Here is an 8,770-nt window from a genome sequence, read left to right as displayed (position 1 = left end):
GGGGTCCCTTTTTAGCACTGAGTTGTTCATGAGCAGCTCAGGGGTAATGGGGTTTGGCTAAGGCACAGTGGCTTTCATCTGAGATAGTCTCTCAGCTCCCGCCCTGGAGGCATATGCTGTCCCCTCCGAGGGCAAACACCAAGCATGCAGCCCACAGGGGCCTGGCAGGAGGTGGCTGGGCCCCTCACTTCCCCCAAACAAACAAAATCCCGACAGAGAGGAGATAGAACCATCAGCTGTACATGAAATTGTGAAGCACTAAGTTACAGTTCTGTTGGCTGTCAAAACAGCCAGATTTCCAACAACACTGAAAAAAGTGGATGAACACTGCGGGGGTGGGGGATACGAACAGGATACCCGCCTTGTCCCAGGTTTGAAGAAGAAACCTGCCCCAAGCAGGGATGGGTCCAAATCCCCCAGAGTGGTCCAGACCATCCAAAAAGTCTGAACCTCTTACCTGGTGCCCTGGGAGAAATGAAAAACCCCATGTGCCCCAAAGCATCCCCCATACTGTTCCCCTCCCTACCACAGGCTGAAAGACCAAAAAAAAAAAAAGATTGTTTACAGGGAGAGCCAAGAGAGGAGGGCACAGAAAGGTGGAGGCGGCATCTCCGGAGTGGTATTGAAGGAGCCCTGGGTTACCTCCCCATCACACTGAACAGTTCGGCCCCGAGCCCCCCAGGCCCTTCAGAATCATAGCGTGTGGATACCAAAGGAACTAGAAATATTCCAGCCTAAGCCCCAGCTTTTATAGTCAGGAAAACTGAAGGTCAAAGCAGTTAAGTGACTTGCATGAGGCCATGCAACTAGGGAGTGCCTAAGTTGTATTTTTAATATTAATCATATTATCAAGATGATTAATAAAGTCGCAACAGATGCCAGCATGACAGTTGAATCAGCAAACATTATTCTGCTCAAGGAGAACAGATATGGAAGGAGGAACTCCCAGAAGGAACAAAATCAGGTTAAAAGTCAAAATTTAAAAAGGCACAGGAAGGCAAAAGAGGGGCTGCAGTCAGGTCAGCACTTTGATCTGAAAAGCAAATGCATTTCTTGTTCTCCATGCGTTTGTGGAGTTCTGGGCAATTGGATGCAGTGTGAACTCTGAGTGTTTCATGACCAAACAGGACTCAGGATTCCTAGTATAGTCCCTGAAAATTTTTTGCACCATCTTATATAAAAACAGAAAAAAAAAGATCCCTTATGCCACTTGAATGTGCACTGCCTGACTTATTTTTCCTAGAAACCAGAAACTTCATCTCATTATAAAGATGCCAGTCAGAGCCGCAAGATGCCGAAAGCAGTGTGTGAGACAGGCGATTCTGGGGTGTCGCCTTGAGGGGCAGGCAGGGCTCTTCCCAAGGTCACGGCTGATTTCAGGAGATCTCTCTGGTAAGAGTACAGGGGTGCTGCTCCGGGCATCCGCATGCCCTATTCTGACTTTCAGCAGCTCTGCGGTTGCTCTGAGGCTTCCTCCGTCTCTGTCCAGAATCCTCCAGGGGCAAAAACTAGGTGCTCAGTTTGACTGAACAATAAGCAAAAGAAAAGTTCCCACTTTGAAACTACCTGCTAATTATTCCGGGGAAGTTCTTCCTGTCAATCTTTTATTAATTATTCAGGGGAAGTGATTCTGTAAAGCAACACACAGTGAAATGATTCATCTGACATAACTTCTTCCATTTTCTATCCAACTGAAACAAATCCAAAAGCCTCAACAAACAATAAAGTTGAGAGGAAACTAAACTGAATGTTCTCCAAACACACAGCCACATCCTGCACTGAGTCCCCCGGCAGAAGCCCTGCCCGAAGCACAGGCACTGGGTAAAGTCTGTGTCCTGTGCCCTCCCCAGGTGTCTATAATGAAGGATGGATTTTAATTCTAATACATGACCGAATACGCTTTAATGACTATGAGTTAAAATACTGCAGAGTCTTAAATATATATTTAAAAGATTTAAAATGCTATAAATTATAGATGTTTACATTATAAACCACTATTATACAGGAAACTTGAAAAATAAATACAATTTGCTATCATGGTATTAGGTAATTACACAATTATTATCAATTCATGTCATCTTACTATAATCTATGTTTGGTACATATTACAGGTTATCTTAACTGTAGATACTGGCACTATCTTATTATTAAGGTTATCGTACTATTTCTAATTCTTCTGTGATTTTTCTCCTTTGCCTCACTAACTTTCTTTCCTGACAGATACGTATACACACCCCACCCATATGTAACTTTTTCTAATTGACTTCAATCACATGAACATTTGTGAGGCAGAGAGAGACAGTAACAAAACTGGGTTTTTTTTTATTTCAGCTTTACTGAGGTCCTGAGGTACAAATAAAATAGTAACGTATTTAAAATGTACAATGTGATGATTTGATACATGTATATGCATTATGAAAGGATTTCTGCAATTGAGTTGATTAACTCATCCATCATCGTAAATATTTTACTCTTCTTCTTCTTTTTTTTTTTTTGGTGAGAAAACTTAACTTGAACCCTCTCAGCAAATTTCTATTATACAACACAGTATTATCGACTATAGTTACAATATTCGACACTAGTGCCTCAGACCTTTCTCATCTTAAAATTGAAAGGCTGTGCACTTTGACCATCTTCTCCCCATTTTCCTCCCCCCCCCCACCAGCCCTGGTGACCACCATTCCTCTGTCTGCTTCTGTGCAATCAACATTTTTTTCTTCTTTAGATGCCACATATCAGTGATCCCATGCAGTATTTGTCTTCTCTGTCTGGTTGATTTCACTTGGCATAATGCCTTCAAGGTCCATCCATGTTGTTGCAAATGGCAGGATTTTCTTCTTTTTAAAGGCTGAATAATATTCCATTGTGTGTGTGTGTGTGTGTGTGTGTGTGTGTGTGTGTGTGTGCGCACCACATTTTCTTTAACCATTTGCCCATCGAAGGACACTTAGGTTGTTTTCATGCCTTCGCTGTTGTGAATAATGCTGTGACGAATATAGGTGTACAGATCTCTCTTTGAAATAATGATTTTGTTTCTTTTGGATGTATATCCAGGAGTGGGATTACTGGACCATTTGGCAGTTATATTTTTAATTTCCTGTGGAATATCCATACTGCTTTGGATAGCAGCTGTACCAGTTTACCCCAAAGGCGCACAAGGGTTCACTTTGCTCCACATCTTCATCAGCATTTGTTACCACTTATATTTTTGATACTGGATATCCTAACAGGTGTGAGGTGATATCTCATTGTGGTTCTGACTTGCATTTCCCTGATGGTTAGAGATGAGCATCTTTTCATGTACCTGTTGGCCACCTGTATGTCTTTTGGAAAATGTCTATTCAGGTCCTTTGCCCATTTTAAAAATTGGGTGGTTTGAGGGTTTTTTGCTGTTGAGTTATGTAAGTTCCTTGTATATTTTAGACATTAGCCCCTTATTAGATATGTGTTTTGCAAACATTTTCTCCCATTCTATATGTATCTTTTCATTTTGTTGGTGGTTTCCTTTGCTGTGCAGAAGTTTTTAGTTTGATGTCATCCCATTCATTTCTTTTTTGCCTTTATTGCCTTTGCTTTTGGTGTCAAATAAAAAAAAAATCATTGCCAAGACTGACAGCAAGGAGCTTTTATTCTTTATTTTCTTCTAGGAGTTTTATGGTTTCAGGTCTTATATTCAAGCCTTTAATCCATTTTGAGTTGGTTTTTGTATACAGTATAAAATAGGGGTCCAGTGCCATGTTTTGCATTAGGAGATTCAGTTTTCACAGCACTGTTTATTGAAGAGGCTATCTTTTCCTCACTGTGGATTCTTGGCTCCTTTGTCAAAAATTAACTGGCCATCTTTGCAGGGGTTTATTTCTGGACTCTATTCTGTTTCATTGATCTATATATCTGTTTATAATGCCAATACCATACTTTTTTTTAACACCTTTATTGTGGTATGGTTCCTATACAGAAAACTACACATATTTCAGATATACACTTTGATGAATTTTGATGGATGTATATGCCAATGAAACCATTACCACAATCGAGATAGCTAACAGTTCCATCACTCCCCAAGAGGTGCAATTTTCAAATTTCCAATTTATCCCTTCCCACCCCATTTCCCCCTGGTAACCATGAGTTTGTTTGCTATGTCTGTGATTCTGTTTCTGTATTTTTGTAAATAAGTTCATTTGTGTCTTCTTAAAAAAGATTTGACATATGAATGATATCATATGGTATTTTTCTTTCTCTTTCTGGCTTACTTCACTTAGAATGAGGATATCTAGGTCCATCCATGTTGCTGCAAATGCATTATTTTATTCTTTTTTATGCCTGAGTAGTATTCCATTGTAAATATATATATATATATATATATATATATATATATTTGATACATGCATATGCATGTATGTAAAAATATATAAATAAGTATATATATATATGCCACAACTTCTTTATCCAGTCATCTGTCAACAGACAACACCATACTGTTTTGATCACAATAGCTTTGTTTTTTGAAACTGACATTTGGTTTTATTGTGCCAAAGACATTACAGATGGCAGATTTTGTTGACACCTGCAGGGCACGAGTGCCCCATCTGCTCAGGCTGCTTCCATTCCCCACACTCAAATCCTGGGTGGTGGCCATGATCCTTAAAGGTGCCCCCACCCCAAAAAGACTAGTGATGGTGGTGGAACCATAAGGAATGCAGCGAGGTCAGTCTCATTGTCCAAAAAGCCCACTTGACACCTGCCCCCTCTTGTCCCTGTCCCTGGCTCATGCTCTAGACCCTGCCCACCTCCACAGAGCTGGAGGCCAGGGACAGCAACCACATCTTTGTGCCCCCTCTGTGCCCCATGGCCTTCATGCCCCCAAACCAAGAGATGCCACCTTCATAGAGCCAATGTTATAGTCTACATCACTTTTTGATTGGTTGATTTTATAAGATAAAAGTGCATTTTAATAAAGAAAAATTCAACATTGAAGGCTCAGACATTTTTGGGGGTACTGGGAAGGGGATATACCCACTTCTTCCTCCCACCTCGCTGGCATCACTGTGGAGGTGAGGTGACAGTTTTCTGATCTTGGAAGGAACTGAGGGCAGGGAAACTTCCCTCTGCCTGAATGTCTCTCCTCAGGGGCTGCCTGGCTGCCAGTCGGTTTGTCTCTGTGTGCCTCTCACCTACCTTCAGCACCCTTGCCTGAGTCCCCTGTGGAATGCAGGGATGGTGCCGTGCAGGGGGCAAGAGGGCACATCAGCTGGTGAAGAGACAGGTGGTAGTTGTGGTGGCAGCGATGAAGGGTGCATGGGGGTGGGCCAGCCAGAGGGAAGCAGGGAAGGAAAGGAGGGAAGAGAGGGAACAAGGAAGAAGGCGAAGGGGAAGGAAGCCAAAGAAGGTGGGGTGGCACTGGAGGGCAGGAGTGGTGGGGGTTGGGAGACAGTCTCCAGTCTCTGGGTCTCCATCAACTCTTGTCTGGGGGTGGGTCTCTGTGCACTTTGTTTCTCTTCCTACTGTCTACGTTATTCCCGTTGGGACACTGCCAGCACCGAAGCTAGGGTCTCATCAACCCAGTCGCTCAGACTGTAGGCAGAAGGGGACATCTGCTGAATGAGGGCCTGGAACTCCAGAGCAGGGTAGAGGGACATGATGGGGGAAGTAGCCCGGTCGGCTTCTGTTGAGAACTGGCAGCTTCTACCTGGTGCACAGGGTGAAGGAGGTTTGGCAAGAGCTAAGACAGTGCCCGGGGAAGGGGCCTGATGCCCAGCTCGGCATCAGCTCAGGGTGCTCAGGAGACGAGGCTGAACTCCACTGCCGTGGGGACCAGATGGGTCACTCCTCCAGGCCACTGGAGGCTGCTGCGGTGGCAGAACTGCATGTGGCACTGGTTTTCCGGGGCTGGCTGGGGCCACGGACTTGGCAGGCCTGTTTCTCTTGATGCCTCAGCCACTGCAGGTAGGACTCCCAAGCTACCTGCTGCTCAATGGCCTCGTTTGTGGCCTCCCAGTCTGTGGTCCGCTGCTTGTCTTCCAGCATCTGCTGTTCAATCCATGACTCCTCCGATGTTTTTATGGCATTCTTCATCAAGGACTGCTCTGCAAACCCTGGTTTGAATGATGGCAGGCCCGGTCCCATGCCAACGGTGGCCTTGTTAGGATTCACCGAGTTGTAGTGGATATTCCCATGGTAGCTGACACGGATGGGTTCATCCGCATTTTGCTGGATGCCATGGAATGTGTTGATCAGTTCTGGGCTGCACTGGTACACCTCCACAGGCCGGCTGAACATCTCTTCCGTGGCCTGCATCTAAATGTGGTTGCCATGGCAGTTGTTCTTCAGCTTCCGGTTGATGTAGGTGGTGAAGTCCTCTGTGACGTAGTTGGAGAAGGAGTCAGCATTGTTCAGCAGAGAGTCCACGCAGTTCATGTCCTGGTCTCCATAAACCTAGTCGGCTACGGCCAGGAAGAGAGAGGCGCCGTCCTCCTTCATCTGCTTGATGATGAAGCCCTGCTTGTCTCCCAGGGCCTTTTCAAAGCAGTGCTCCTGCTGCTCCGCCGGGGGCGGGGTCCGTGGCCTCGCGCTGCAGCCGCTTCATACCCGTCCTCGCTGCGGGAACCTGCGGCGGCCTCCTCATGCTCGGGACTGCCCTGCCGGCTGCGCCCGCCCCAGGGGCTTGCCGCCGCCGCCGCCCGCTGTGCCCAGGCCCCGGCAGCAGCCGCCCTCGCCCGCCGCCCCTGCACCCACCGCGTCCCCCCCCCCACCCCCCCCGCGGGCCGCCGCCGGGACCGCCGGGGCCCCCGCCAGGGGGAGGAGAGGCCTGCTGTGGCCGGACGGCACGGCCAGCGCCCAGCGGGGCAGCAGCCCCGGCAGCGGGCCCTGAGGCGGTGGCGAGGCCCGGGGACTGGCCCCCACGGCGCCCGAGTAATGGTCGCGGTAGCGTCCGCCCACGCCTACATCCCCGCAGCAGAGCTGCGCTGGGGACAGCGGCCCGGGCGGTGGCGGCGGCTTCTTTGGGGGAGAATAGTCACTGTAGCAGCAGCGAGTAACCCCCAGCAAACCCGGCGCCCACAGTAGCTTTGTAATATACAGGTGACCCTTGAGCAACACAGGTCTGAACTGCATCGGTCCACGTACACGGGTTTTTAACACAGATGTGTGTTGCAGTGCTGCACAATCTGAGGGCGCTGCACTGTGGATATAGACAAAGGAGGACCACCTGCATGGAAAATTACATGCAGATTTTCCACCGTGTAAGGGGTCAGGGCCCCTAATCCCGTGTGTTGTTCACGAGTCACCTATAGTTTGAAATCAGGAAGTGTGGTGCCTCCACTCTTGTTCTTCTTTCTCAGTATTGTTTTGGCTGGGGAGGGTAGAGCTCAGTGGCCCGAGTACGTGTGCATGAGGTCCTGGGTTCAATCTCCAGCCTCTCCATTAAAATAAATAAGTACATCTAATTACCGCCCCGCCCCCGAAATACTGCTTTGGATCCTTGGGGTGTTTTGTGATTCCTTGCAAATTTCAGGATTGTTTGCTCTATTTATGTGAAAAGTGCCATTGGAATTTTGATAAGAATTGCATGGACTCTGTGGATCCCTTGAGTGGTACGAACATTTTAACGATATTAATTCTTCTAGTCCATTTATTTGTCTCTTCCTCAGTTTCTTTCATCACTGTTTGATGGGTTTCAGTATGCAGATTTTTTCACTGCCTTGGTTAAATGTATCCCTATGGATTTTATCTTTCTGATGCTATTGTAAGTGGGATTGTTTTCTCAGTTTCTCTTTCTGAAAGATCGTTGTTATCGTATAGAAATGCAACTGATTTCTGTATATTGATTTTGTCTCCTGCAACTTTACTGAATTCATTTATTATTTCTAACAACTTTTGGTGGAGTCTTTAGGGTTTTCTATATATAGTTATCATCTCATCTGCAAGCAGAGACAATTTTACTTCTTTTCTGACAGCAGTATTCTTTCAAATGCATGGGCTGAATTCAAGGAAGGGACATGGGTGAAAAGGCGTGACCCTCTACCCACAGTATATGACTGAAAAGATAGGCCCCTTCTCTGCAGCCGAGTTTCAGGAGCATTTAAAATAGAAGAGTTCATCAGTTATTCAAGGGCATGGATTTTAAATGCAATCACTGTATATGATTAGCTGTTTGATCTTCTGTGCCAATGAATTTGGAATCTAATCTCTGATTGCACAAAGTAGAACACTAAGCACTTTTTCCATTGAGGGCGGCTGTGGTCGTTTATTGGTGGATGGATACAGTGGTCAAATTACTGCCAGCGGCCAAATTCCTGACAGCGGCTGTAGGTAACTGTCAGAAAAAGGAGGAAGAAAGGCGCTGCTCTTAGGAGATACTTAGGTATCTTCCCACTCGTGTTGAAGACTCAGTTCAGGTGTCTTCTTCTGAAGACCCCCCCCCCCCCCCCGCCGCTCATGCCAGGTGGAACCCATCGCCGCCTTCACCGCCCACCACGGCGCTCCGGTTGTCTCCACGCCTACTTCTCTTGCAGGATTACAAGCTCCAGAGAGCAGGGACCACGTCTTATTAAACTTTGCATTTCTATCACAGTGCACAGGGCCAGGCATTCGATAAATGAATAAATGGATGAGCTGCCAATTAAACTCAGCAAAGGCCAGACTTACAAATTGAGTTTATTTATTTAAATATTTTTCTTTTTTTAATGTTTACTAAGCAGCTATTTTATTTGGGGGGATAATTAGGTTAACTTACTTATTTTTTAATAGAGGTCCTGGGGATTGAACCCTGGAC

General features: G+C 46.1%; 1 pseudogene; it reads right to left on the bottom strand.

Annotated features, from left to right (window-relative positions):
• Positions 1–4,928: 4,928 nt before the first annotated feature.
• On the bottom strand, positions 4,929–6,477 carry LOC140699710 (OTU domain-containing protein 5 pseudogene; annotated as a pseudogene).
• Positions 6,478–8,770: the final 2,293 nt, after the last annotated feature.

This window comes from Vicugna pacos, chromosome 11, assembly GCF_048564905.1.
Source record: "Vicugna pacos chromosome 11, VicPac4, whole genome shotgun sequence".
In the NCBI taxonomy this organism is placed as follows: Eukaryota; Metazoa; Chordata; class Mammalia; order Artiodactyla; family Camelidae; genus Vicugna; species Vicugna pacos.
The sequence above is the reverse complement of the archived record's forward strand: the minus strand, read 5'-3'. Positions and strand labels throughout refer to the sequence as shown.